Raw genomic sequence first — 13,039 nt, 5'->3', positions numbered from 1 at the left:
GAGCTGGTGCTTATCTCCACCAGTCATTGTGCAAGAGATGGGGCACACCCTGGACAGATTGCAAGTCCATCACAGGACCACATAGAGACAAAAGAGACAAACAACCATTCATGCTCTCTCTCACACCTAGGGATAATTTAGAGTTATAAGAAAATCCTCAACAGTTAATTTGGTGTTAGGGGGTTTCTAGTGTCTATTCAGAGTGCTTGATAATGCTCTGTGAATGTGCAAATATCTGAAGCAGATGTCTGAAGGAGAATGAGTTTACACCAGAGAGCAAACAACATGTCATAAATATTGACATCGCACTGTGACAGCAGCAAACTACAAAGTTCCTGTCAGTAACCCTCAGCAAACACAGACAAAGACTCAGACTAAAATACACACTTGCACACACAATCACCCTTTTGTGTCAACAGAAGATTCTGAGTGATGCTGAAAGCTTGTACTGTAAAAGAAAGCGACACTGTCTCTTCTAGGAAAGGCAAAAAGAATACTGCCACAAAGCAATGCTGGATTTATTTCCTGGGACCTGACTGAGCATCCTGGTACTCCTGCAGCTTACTTTGCCAAGCATCTGGATCAAGAAATTGTGCAAAATATGAACAGAATGAGTTTTGCATAATGATGAGAGCGCTGGAAAGATATTAAATTACCATAGGAGAAAAGTCAATTTTCCAGTGCATGGTGACAAAAACTATTCTCCTTGAATTGTTTTTTATTAAGTTAAGTTTGTAGAAACAAGACATTTGAATTCAGTCCAGCAACATACAGAACCACAAAGTCTGTGTTATTTTTTTTTCACCTAATCTTTGTCGCTTTGATTAACTGCTTCAGTAACATTTTGCACTTCTTCATTGCACAATTCGTGTTTGAGGGTCTGTAAAATAGAAACCAAGGCACCATCTTTAATGTGAGTGATGTAAGGATGAAAGCTCAACCTCATAAACAGCTGGGATGGGCTTGAAGTTGGAAAAGGATGTGAGTGGCCAAATCTCTTCATCACTAGTGCCAGTCTTCCTCCAGCTTTAATGTAATTAGTGTGGATCTCCTCTGCCTCCTCTGGCCTTTGCTTGTTTGATAAATGTAATTAGATAAAATGCTAAGTCCTCGCTAGTCTGAAAAATGTGACAAGAAAGTCATTGTCATTAACAAAGTGGATGAAAAGAAATTGGTCTGGATCACTCCTCGTTGAGATAAGGGTAAAAACAGCATCAGCTTACACACAAAATGCTTGTGCATGTAAATAGCAGAAGAAGATATAAAAGCATAATATGTATATTTATATACAATTTCAGTTCATACAGGACTGAAATTGTTTCAGCTTTGAACTATTTCTTTTTAAACTAATTTCTAATGCGTTGTGGGATCACTCTTCAACTTTACAGTGGTTAAATTTAATTAATTGATTTATGAAGAGAAGCAAACACTTTAAAAAAGCACTAAGGACAAACTTGTTAACTTATTCGCAAATTTGCGTTTTTGAAAAACACCCATAATTCCCTCAACCTGTCAGTTAAATCCCAGCGGTGCACATTCCTTTTAACACCTCCCCTCGTGCATGATGATGGTGCTTTTTCCTGTTATGGTTTGTCTTTGCAGCCGTAACGTTATCTGCAGTGGAGCTGCTAATTGTCTGGCTGGAATAAAGGTTTCTTCTCCTCCATCAGCAGCCGAGCTGTTGATGGAATCCTGCTGCTGTAAAATTTAAATATTTTTTGGGCAGGGATAGAACTAGTTGGCATGTGCCAATTTTAACAACAAAAGCATATTGCTATTTTCAAGATTTACCCAAAATGACCAAAAACCTCATCATTTCTCAACATGAAAGGATCTTAAATTAAATTCTGGCAAGTGATATGCGTCCTTCAAGGAATGCTAGACTTAATTTTACTATCAGCATTTTATCAAAAATATTAAAATAATTGTAATGGTTATGCATGACTGGTAATATTTTAATAAACAGAGTTTTTCTGTGAATGTGCTAACATAAGGGGTTTTCTTATTTTATTCTTCTAGTATTATTATTTTTTTAAATACTTAGAAAAGAAGCAATGATGCACTTTCTTTTAGCATTTTAGCATGGTCTACCAGCTCTTATAATGGCTGATTTTTTCCAAACCTCTGTCATTTTTTGTTCCTCAGCTAGGAACCCTCAGAACCAGAAATGATTCTATGACACCACCCTAAGTATTGGTAGCTGATCCACCGTCAGTCAGTGAGGGAGTTAAGACCTTCAGAAATAGAAATATTTTGACACAAAAATGATAAAATGCTAAACTGAAAAAAGCATCTCTAAAACATTTTCAACACTTGAAGTATAGTACTCAAGAGCAGTTAGTATAACCTATAAAACTATAGCCTAAGTTAAGCTAACTAAAACCACAAAATGTACAGGGAGAAGGATATAAAACTGTAAAGTGCCATTATCAATCTAACTGTATTATATCTTTTGGCAATAACAGATGCTGTCTGAACAAGATTTTAGAGAAAAGACTTTGTGACTGTAATAATGGTTGTGAAACCCTTGAGTACAGTTTAGTCTGGCTGTTACTGCAAATCATGGTCACTCAAGACAATGCTTGTGAAATCCTCCAGATGTGTAGCAGTGCTTTTTAGAAGTGTCCCTGAAGTATCCTAGCAGCAACCTAGAAGCAAATCTCTGCTGTGGTAAAAGTATGTTCCTGTCTCTTTTTTTGTTGGAAGCCATATCAGTCTGCACATAGCAAATGAGCCAAGCCAGAAGCTGGCAAAGAGGATAAGTTTAGTTTTGTAAATAAAACAACATATGGAGACTGCGCATCTTCTATATCACCATTAAGTCACCAGAACATGGCACCAGTTTTTCCCTATGGATGATGCCCATCAGTTAAAAAACAGAAGGTGTTATATGAAATTACAGATCTTTTTGTTTTTTGCAGCAATGTAAATTTCCCCTTTGCTCTGCTAAAAAAATGCAAGGTTTGTTTCTTTCTCAGTTTTTGGTGGATAAGTACAATGTTCTGCTGCTGAAACGATCAAAATTGGGACAAAACGTAATTTTAACATAAACAAACAAGCAAAAAATATTGATGATGGTAATTAGGAGACAACTTTGAGTTGAAAATTTAAGATAGGCTGCCAAGGACCAATAATTTCAATGGGCCATGTCTACTAAAGCAATGTAGACAGTGTAATGAAAGTAACTAGAAACAACATATAATTTAAATTTTAAAATTAATTACCACTCAGATAAGAATTCACATAAATGACTTAAATTTATTTAAAGTACTGTGAAAAGAGTTTGCTAACAAAATAAGAAATATCCCAGACTGCATTGTGCTACAGCTACCTGCTGCTGACACTACTTTTACTTACATATAACCATAGAATTCTATGTAACTAACAAAGTACTGTGAACCTGATGACAGCTTGCATTGACTGCTGTGAAATTTTTCAGATCGAAGTTGTTCCGACATAGCAGTAGATCAGTTTGGTCTTGGTTTTGCCCAGATTATCTGGTCAAATCTGACCTTCTAAACTGAGGTCATTTAAAGAGCAACCTAAAAACAGGTCAGACATTAAATGTTCGTAACCTTTCCCCAAAACTCCACTTCCAAATCTTTAGGCTATCCTTTTAAAAGAAAACTGTTGTGAGAGACTAATAAATATCTTAAGCCTGTGAGTTACAAGTGGCTGTTATTTCTCTCTGAATACGCTTTTATTTGCATGTGTCAAATTCAGCATTGATATGATGCGTTCCAAAGCTGTCCCTGAGGATTTATTTCACTGGTTGGTTGAATTTGACTGTGCACAGAAAGCCAGCAGTTATGTTAGAAGGTAAAACAGTGCATGACGGAAATGATACTTAGCAAATAAAGTCTCAACAGTAATTATGCTTTAAAACATTCAAATCATGTAAAAATCATGTAAAATACAATACACAATACTTTCCAATTTGTAATGTTTATATGCATTGCAATGTCTAAACCCACCAAAACTGAAAGTTTCTTTCTAAAATATTGAAGCTCATTAAATTGGTATAAACTAGAATTTTGGATCAGTGCTTTGTTTTTAGTTCCTTCATTTTGTGCAAGTTTGGTCATTAAAGCCAAATTATGTCCTCACTTCATGTAATACCAGTTTTCGTTGTTGTTGTTTTGCTTTTTGTGGCACTACACACAATTAATGTCACTAACAAGCAGTCGTTATAAGGACTACTGGTCATTTGGCTTTTCATGCATGCTTGGCTTAGCCATTTTTAAAATGAGAGAAAAACAGCAAAATAACTTCTATTTATCATGTTACAGCTAAAAAAAACTACTTTCAAAACTGTCAGCATAAAAAGACAGAGGTTAATATTGCATCATTTCTTCTCAGATATTTTCACAAATAGTGTCTTTTTTTAAAAAGTGCCAATGGTAGCATTTTAGATTTTTTTTTAGTCTTTCGTGTGATCATATCTTTCTCTCTTATCTTTCTTATCTCTCGTAGTAATTGAAGTGTATTAGACAGTAAGTTACCAGTTATACACCCTGAGTTGCTTGTTTGCCAAAATTGGAATTTATATATCGAGTCAGACTATTTTCCACAAAAATAGCAAAAATAATTATATTTAAACACTTGACATAACATTATTGTAAGTTTCTCAGTTCCAACCCCCCACCCCCCCAAAAAAAACACCATTCAAAGTCTAATTTGCATGCCCTTCCTTTTTTTTATCCAGTGCTCGAGTCACACCCGTGTTTTATCTCCTTTCTTCTTCTTTTTTTCCCCCGTGGTATATCTAAATCCCTCAAAGCCTTTGTGCTACCTGCTTAGAAGGAAGCCAAACATCACGTCCTTTGCATACTGTTTCACAAACTTTGCAAGTGCTGCCTTTGTCATCTGCCTTTACGTGCATGGCATTGGAACTGAGGCTTGGAAATTTAAAATACTCAAATTTGTCTTGGACAAATATTCAGTCTTGTCCAAAACACCACAGGTGTCTCTAAATATTGGTTAGTTTAATTAGTTGTTGATATAATACCATGTAGGAGAAAATAGTTCCAGATTATTCAAGTAATTTTTAGTCAGGATACAGCATCTTCAGCTCATACGGGTCATTCATTTGTTTATTTTTTTCAGATTGTACTGGTATACTAGTATAATGTTAAGAAATACAAAACTTACGCACACACAGTTTCATCTTCTTTCAAATGGTATTTTGGTTGTTCTTTGGGATTACCACTTCCTTTAAATTGTAAAACCAATGCATCGTGGTTGATGGTATGATGGCTTAGGTGTGTGGTTCCTTAAAGACAGCATTTCATGCAAGGAGGTCTCTGTTTCATTTGCTACTGCAACACATAATTTCCTGGAACTGTTATTGTTATTGCCTGCCTACACAGCATCACGTATGGCCAGGTGGCGAAGTGGCTGCTTTGAAATGACTTTGAATCTGGTCATCATTCTGTGCATGAACAAGAAATGTCTGAGTAGCGGCACCGTGCTGTGGTCCACAGATCAGTCATAACCACAATATCGTCTTTGCATTTCGTTTTCCTCCATCCTATATGTCTGCAATATCATTTTCATAAAACTGATATATTGTTTGCATTGCATTCTTAAGATGAAGTTAGAAAATATTTCTTTGTTGAGTTTTACTGCCCTGTGTGTGTGTGTGTGTCATGCTGACCTTTTCCGCTCTCTGACGAATTCAACATGGATCCCTTCAAATTCTCTTTAGCCATCTGCTAGTTCATGCAGCACAATTTGCCCACCCCTCCTCATACCTTTAGCTGCAGAGGGAAAAGATTTATATGATCCATCGTGTGCACATGCCTCGCTGCAGAAACAGTCTTCATCATCCAGGGGTGCACATTCTGGGTTCATGACAGATGAAACCTGGGGGGCCTTCTCAGAAATTGCTGCAGCATTGCACCATAACCACGACTTCCATTTGCAATGATAAAAAAAAGGGATTTTTGACAAGATAACATAATTGTGCTTGAATTACTTTAATCATATGTTGCAGCTCTGAGAGACATTTTCATTTCAATGAGTCAACCTATGCAAAACAGATGGGTTACTGAAACTTCTGTCTGTACACAAAAATCAAAATGACATGAAAGCCCCGACCACCTACTAATCTTCCATTAGCTGTGCACCACCCCATTTATCAATAACTAAAAAAAATAGGTAATTAAGTTGTTTTTTCAGTCATTTTGGCTGAGTAAAGTGCGGCTTCATGTGTGATATTTGAGAGTGACTTTGATAAGTTAATTTCCAACTGGTGGATGCATATCTAAATAAACTGTACAAGTTACTAAGAGAATTTTTTTTTTTTCTAAATGCAGTTTTTTTGTTTTTGTTTTTTTTTTTGAAAGCACTCAAAATTTCCCTTTGAGAGAGACTGTTTATGAGTACTTGAAGGTAAAGATGATTTGTCTGTTTACCTGCTGGAGGATAATTTCCACAAGTTGCTCCCTGGATAGAACAGCAGCTGCCTGGGTGCATCTGGGATGAGAACAATGGGCCATGTGCCCCAAGCTAAAGGGACGCCAGGCTGCCAAACATTCAGGATCAACAGCATGAGCAGTATTTTTTTGCCCCACAACGGGGAATTGGGAAGACATTGAGGTTGTCCAGTTAGGGAAGGGCAAGTGTGTCTGATTGAGTTTTCTAAAGATAGAATAAAGCTTTAATGAAGCTCAGTCTTTTTGATGATCTGAACAAATTAGCTAGAGTACCAATATATTATATGTTACCTAAACATCTTTATTGGCAAAGAACATCTTGTTTATGAAAATGAATCAACTCCAGTAATTAGGAATCTTATTGTAAATTAACCACAAAAATGTAGCTTAAGTACAAGAACAATGGCTTAAAACATTTTTTTTTTCAATTCAATTATGAGAAGCCTTATACTAGAAATGGTAATAGACCATTTGACTTTAATTTCTAAGACCCATTTGGCCAGGTTTTTATGCTTTCCCAGTCCAATTTAGAGGGCTGCATTGGGGTGACATGAATCCGGAGGGAAGCAGCACAAATCTCACAGAGGGAGGTAGTAAAACCAAAAGTCCCAGTGTGAAACAGGCTCCATTTTCTAGTTAAGTCTAAACAGGACAACTCAATAAAAAAATAATGCAGAACTTTACAGGAAAAATGTAATGCTAGGTGGATCTCATATCTAGATAAATTTCTGGCTTAGCTGTGTTTTGGCTTAAACTTTTTAACTGAATGGAGCCTGGCGTGAAGTGGAGGGCAATGATATAGCGGGCCCACCCATAGCTACAACCCTGGATGAAGAAGGTATGATCATTGGAGCTCTCTGTCCACATAAGATCTGTATCTGAGTATCTGGAATTTATCAAACTTCTCGTGTATCTGTTTCTTAGTGATGTAATTGCTTTGACTCACGTTATCTAACACTACTGCCTTACTTTGTAGTAAATATCTATCTATCTATATACATTAATCAAGTTCTTAATGAGCTTATGCACAAGCTGTACCAGCAACCTTTTCAAGTAACATTTCTCTGCAGCACGATGTCTAATTTGAATATCTCACCCAAAAGAGCCTGGCAACTTCACACAAACACGAAGTGTTTCGTGAGGTTGTGTTTTACTTTCCTAAGGCTAGAAAAGCTAGAAATTTATAACAAACAAACAGACTGACTAAATTAATTTAAAAACAACTAAAATGAATGCAGACTGAAAATGATGTGGCCAATGAGAAGGTGAGAAGTTGAAAATGTCTTCACAGACATGCTGCATGCATTTTACTTTTTCCAAACTGGAATGCTGAATATGCATTAACTATAAGAGAGGATGTGTGGTTTCAAAAGATTTAAAATGACAAAGATTAATTGCTAAAACTGTGAATCATTTTTCAAGGTTCTGAAAACATTTAGGTTTAAATTAGTTTACTTTTGTTCTGACTTTTATTTTACTGATTGAAGTCATCAAGGCAGATATATACAAAACCATTTTCAAAATCCTCTAAAAATATATTGAAACAAAAAAAAATAAATAAAAATTGACATTTGTAATTCATTGTCAAATCCATCACATCCCCACAGTCCTGATGAAGGAGATTAGCTGGGTTTTGAAGTCCATTTATAATTTTACTAAACAACATTTTCACTTTGATTAATAATTAATGATTTAATTTATATTGGAGTCATGACCACTTTTTTGAAATGGTAGAATAATCCCCATGAATTCTTTAAACAAAACTTTAATTAAAGTAGTTGGAAAATTTAATTAAAAGTTAATTGCCAAGTCTGATCACTTTTAGAGACCTAAGTCTGCACCAAAAATAAAAAATGCTATTACAAAACTATGTAAATATTGAGTGTCCTGACTGGTTAAAAGCTGGCTCAGGAACCCCTTTCAAATATGTTGGAAAGCAACAAACAAGGATGGAATATCGAAAACAAAAGCCACTTTGTTCAGACAACATCCATAATTCTTGGGTAATGTAGATTTTTTTGTTTGTTAAAAAATAAACTCACAGGTCCTCTTAAAGCTAAAATTTCGATTTATGAGGCTTCAAAGAGTAAATATTGAGTCTTACTTTTTAGAGGACCAAAAACAAAATCATTAAAAAGTAAAGATTAAGGTTTTGTTTTGTTTTGGTTTTTTTCTTTACCACACTCACACAAATAAACAACTACAACAACAATAAGCATTAATAACATTATAATAACAGTATAATCATTAGCCTTCAATCCATGGAGTCAGACAGATTCTTTATTCGATAACCAACTTTTGCATCCAAGCTTCTGTAATCTTCAAATTAGAGCAAAGTTATTAAAAACATCTCTCTCACACCAGGTCATCTTTCAGTCACCTTTGAAGCCTTTTACTGAGTAGCCAAAAGTATGATCAAAATGATCATGGCCTTAAAAAAACATTGCTCTTTTTCTTTATACAGCTGAAGAAATGGTCTTCCAAAAATTGTTCAGAGCTTTAGGAGCAGATTTTCAGTCCTTCTATAAAGACTCTCTCAGCTTAAATGAAAACACGCCCTCCTACTTCCTGCTACATACATGACTAAGTGTTGCCCTGTGACATCAGTGATCCACAGTCTTACATCTGCTGCATCCCCCTGATCTCATCTGTGCACAAAACCTCTAAACAGTCTGTTTTAACATATTCCACACTCCCTTGTCTTAACAGTGTTTTATTTTTTTATTTTATTTTTTTTAGCTTTCCAATGTTAGTTGTATTTTTTTCTTACTTTTTTTCATTTTACTGGAGATAATAAGGGTGCTTATGACTTGATATCCCAGCATCCTCTCTATCCTATCAGAACAATAATGTAAAAGGTCAAAACGCCTAATAATTGTGCTTGTGTTGTAAAATAAACCGTGACATTTTATGTTTATCTTACTTAACAATATTAATAGAAATGATGGCCCACAAGAGAGAAGACTATTTACCAAAATCAGAAGATCACTTAACTTAAGTTTAATCTATTTACCTTGGAGAGTTCTTGACATAAAAGTGTTTAAATTCAGCTGAAGGTGTATGGCTTTACCTCTATTCACTCATGTCTGGCTTGAGCTTTTATATTCAAGTTAATTTTAATATAACTCAGCGCTTAAATGGTTTAAATTTAAGTCATTTTGCTGTTTTCACCTCTCATCCTCAGCTGATTGATGCAGATGGCGGCCCATCCTGAGGCTTGTCCTGCTGCAGATTTCTGCTGGTTAACCCCTCTGGTTAGCCCCCGTAAATGAAGCGAGGAACAGAAGCCCTTGTAACTTTGAGTCCATTTGACCAGAAGGCCACGGGAGGGTTAAAAGGGGGTTTGTTCTCTCTACTGTCACCCTTTGCCAAGTGCTTGCTACATAACATTTTACTGTTTTGAAATGTACTATAATAAAAACTGACTTTTCACGTTGTAAATAAAAATAAATTGGACCTGAACTGAACCTGTTTGAGATGGCTTTTGTCGTGAATTGGCACAATATAAATTGAATTGAATTGCTTACATTTAAAAGCAAGTACGGTGCTCCTTTCAGTGAAAGTGCCCAGCAATAAGTACTGCAGCAGTAAAAGCACGACTCTGCTTTCACCTCTGTACTTGTGAAACACAGTCATTATCCGCACAATCAAGAACAGCACTTGGCAGCATCACATAACAAAACATAAACATGTTTTAGTGGCTTGATAGTCTACTTTTTACGACGGTGCATCAACTTCTAAATTTGTCTTAGTGATTTTACTGAACAGAGAATGTTCAGCTTAATTCAACTGAGTCCAAAGCTACACCTGAAATAGTTCTAAAATATAGTTAGTTAAGCTTAATGTCTCTTTAATTAAACATTTTGATAAACGTGTATAGTCACAAACAGATTAATTTGCAAAAATGAAAGAATTGACCATCTATTGTGCTAAAAGCCAATAAAGCATTTTACCTCTGCATTATATTAGAGTATTTGAAACACCTCCCACACAGCATTATTTAAATTCTCTGAGGATGTTTTCATTGTCTTATTGTGTTGCATAAGTCCATTAGGTAATAATATATATGTATAATTTTTTTTATCTCATCACAGGAGGCAAAAACAGAAAAAACTCAATTAGTTTGCTTTTTCTGTTTGTTTGTTTATTGTTTAATGTTTTGTTTTTTGTTTGTCTGTGTTTGTTGGGGGGGTTTGTTTGTTTGTTTTTCGCAAAAAATAATGAAATAAAGGTGGAGACAAAGTGCTAACAGTCAGCATACTAAGCACTGCACATCAAATGTATCCTGCAGACTCTGCTTCTGGTTTGTTCTGCAACAGAGGGAAAGACATTTTGTGACTACAAATGCAGAGATTTTTATGGGAGTATTCATGCTTAAGGGGAAATAGTCTGATGTGTGGATGTTGTATTTTTCAGGTGAATGCATGACAGTAAAGATATATGTGTACACCTGTCTCTGGTGTCTGATTATGACAGATATATGCAACTGTAAACATTTGGCTGCAGGAAACAGGAAACAATGCACACTGACAGTTTTGAAAGCTTCTCCTATTCGGGTTGGAGTATTCTCTTCAACACCCCGGAGAACTGGTGCGGTGATGGCTTCAAGCTCAGTGCAGTAATGCATTTTCACGACAAACATCCCTCACAAGCTGTATATCTTACTGTGACTGTGGCCCACTGAGCAACATCTCTGCACCACAGCTTGATCCATGGTCATTCCTTGCTCAGGTCCATTTTCCCCCCTCCCCTCTTCATCATACAAGCACCTCCCAGGGCTAATGGTGACTTCACCAAGGCCAGCATTAAATACATTATTCTCTGGTTCAAAGACAAAATATTTGGTTGTGGATAGATTTCAGTTTCAAGTTGTCACACAAAAAGCTTTAGAGTTTGCGACTAACTGAAAACAGGAGATTTGCTGAAATTACATTGGAAATACATTTTTTTGCCTTGATGAAAAAGAAAGAAAGAAAGAGAAAAAGCTTTTCTTCAATAGAATAACATAGTTAGTGAATATTTTATAGTTCACAGTCTGAATACATATACCTTATGCCACCTTCTTTTCCTGCATAATTTTCTGGGCTACCTTTTAGATAATACTGAATGACCTTTTACACTCTGTCAAACCTTACTGCCTCAGTCACATTACCAAGGGAGTAAAGTTTGACAGTATGCAAAAAGGTCAGGAGCAAGGGAAATGATTTTAATGTTTTTAATCAACACTAAAATCATTTCCCAGGTGGGGAGGGAGCTGAAAACGCTTACCTTGCTTTGATAATACCAGGGCAACAGCAATTTGCAGATACAAATCAGAAAATAATTTCACATTAGCAATCATCTATGGATATGTGCAACTGCCCTGGGGAATGCAGAGGAAACATATGATTACATGCCATATTTGGCACTTCACTTTGTTTTTAATTGAAGGAAAACTGGCATTTAATTAACAATTGACCAAAAGGAAATGAGTTTTATTGATTTGTTTGCTAAGGGACAACATTCATCTATGCGTGTCCAGCTCAGTACTTCAGTCCTTGGAGGAAACAGACAGGGACTGTGTTTATTTATAAGAACATATTTTAGCAAATACTTTATGATGTACACTCATCACAAATATGTCTCATCAGAAATGAGACAGTTTAAGTCCAGCTCTGAATTTTCACCACCAACGTTATCATACAGAAACAACAAGGTCATATACATTGATCCCTTTCTATGTTCAACATGTGAGGTTTTATTGAACAAAATGTCTGGCATTTAGGCATGAGTTGGTTTTCTTTTTGTTATTTAGTTAGCCGCGACATATTAATGGGATCACTTGTCCTCATCTTCTGAACACACCTGTGGAATAATGGTATAAATATGGGACATCAGTGGGAAGAAATCATGCTAAGATCTCAGGAGGAACTAAAAAGGCTTCTTTGAAAAGGATTTCTTTAAACCAGGAAAATGATAAATAAGTAATTTACAAAACGTCATGTTTGAAAAAAAAAAAACACCTCATTCTTTACTGAATCTTGGCCAGAATGCCATTTTTGATGGGACCATAACTTTGAATTACCCCTTTAATGTCTGGATGCCTGTCTGTGAACTGAATCGCTGCCGTCAATGCCGTAAATGGATTCACTGTAACTTCTTGTCAACTAGAAGCTACCTATACACCAAGATTTAACTTGCCTGCATAACTGGATGTATCATTATTACTTACCCCACACAGGCTATGCAAATAGTTTGTTGACAAGAAAATCACAAGTAGCCCTGTGATTCCCATATGCAACCCCACTCTGCAGATACAGGAGTTTGGAAGACAGAGTTATCTTTGTTCCTGTCCCTATATATGAATATTTAAGTGAATGATGCCCTGAAATCCTTATGTTGGGCTGAATATGTATTACACTTAGAGTTAAAAGAAAGGTCAGGGGAGTACAAAGGTTTAAAAAGTGTAGATTGCTGTCTTGTTGACAAATCACTCTGTCAGAACAGAAAAAGCAAACTATGTATATATGTAGACATTTATAAATAAATAAATGAATTATATATATATATATATATATATATATATATATATATATATATATATATATATATATATATATATT

The sequence above is a fragment of the Kryptolebias marmoratus genome, linkage group LG14, assembly GCF_001649575.2.
Source record: "Kryptolebias marmoratus isolate JLee-2015 linkage group LG14, ASM164957v2, whole genome shotgun sequence".
In the NCBI taxonomy this organism is placed as follows: Eukaryota; Metazoa; Chordata; class Actinopteri; order Cyprinodontiformes; family Rivulidae; genus Kryptolebias; species Kryptolebias marmoratus.
This window is presented reverse-complemented; position numbering follows the sequence as displayed.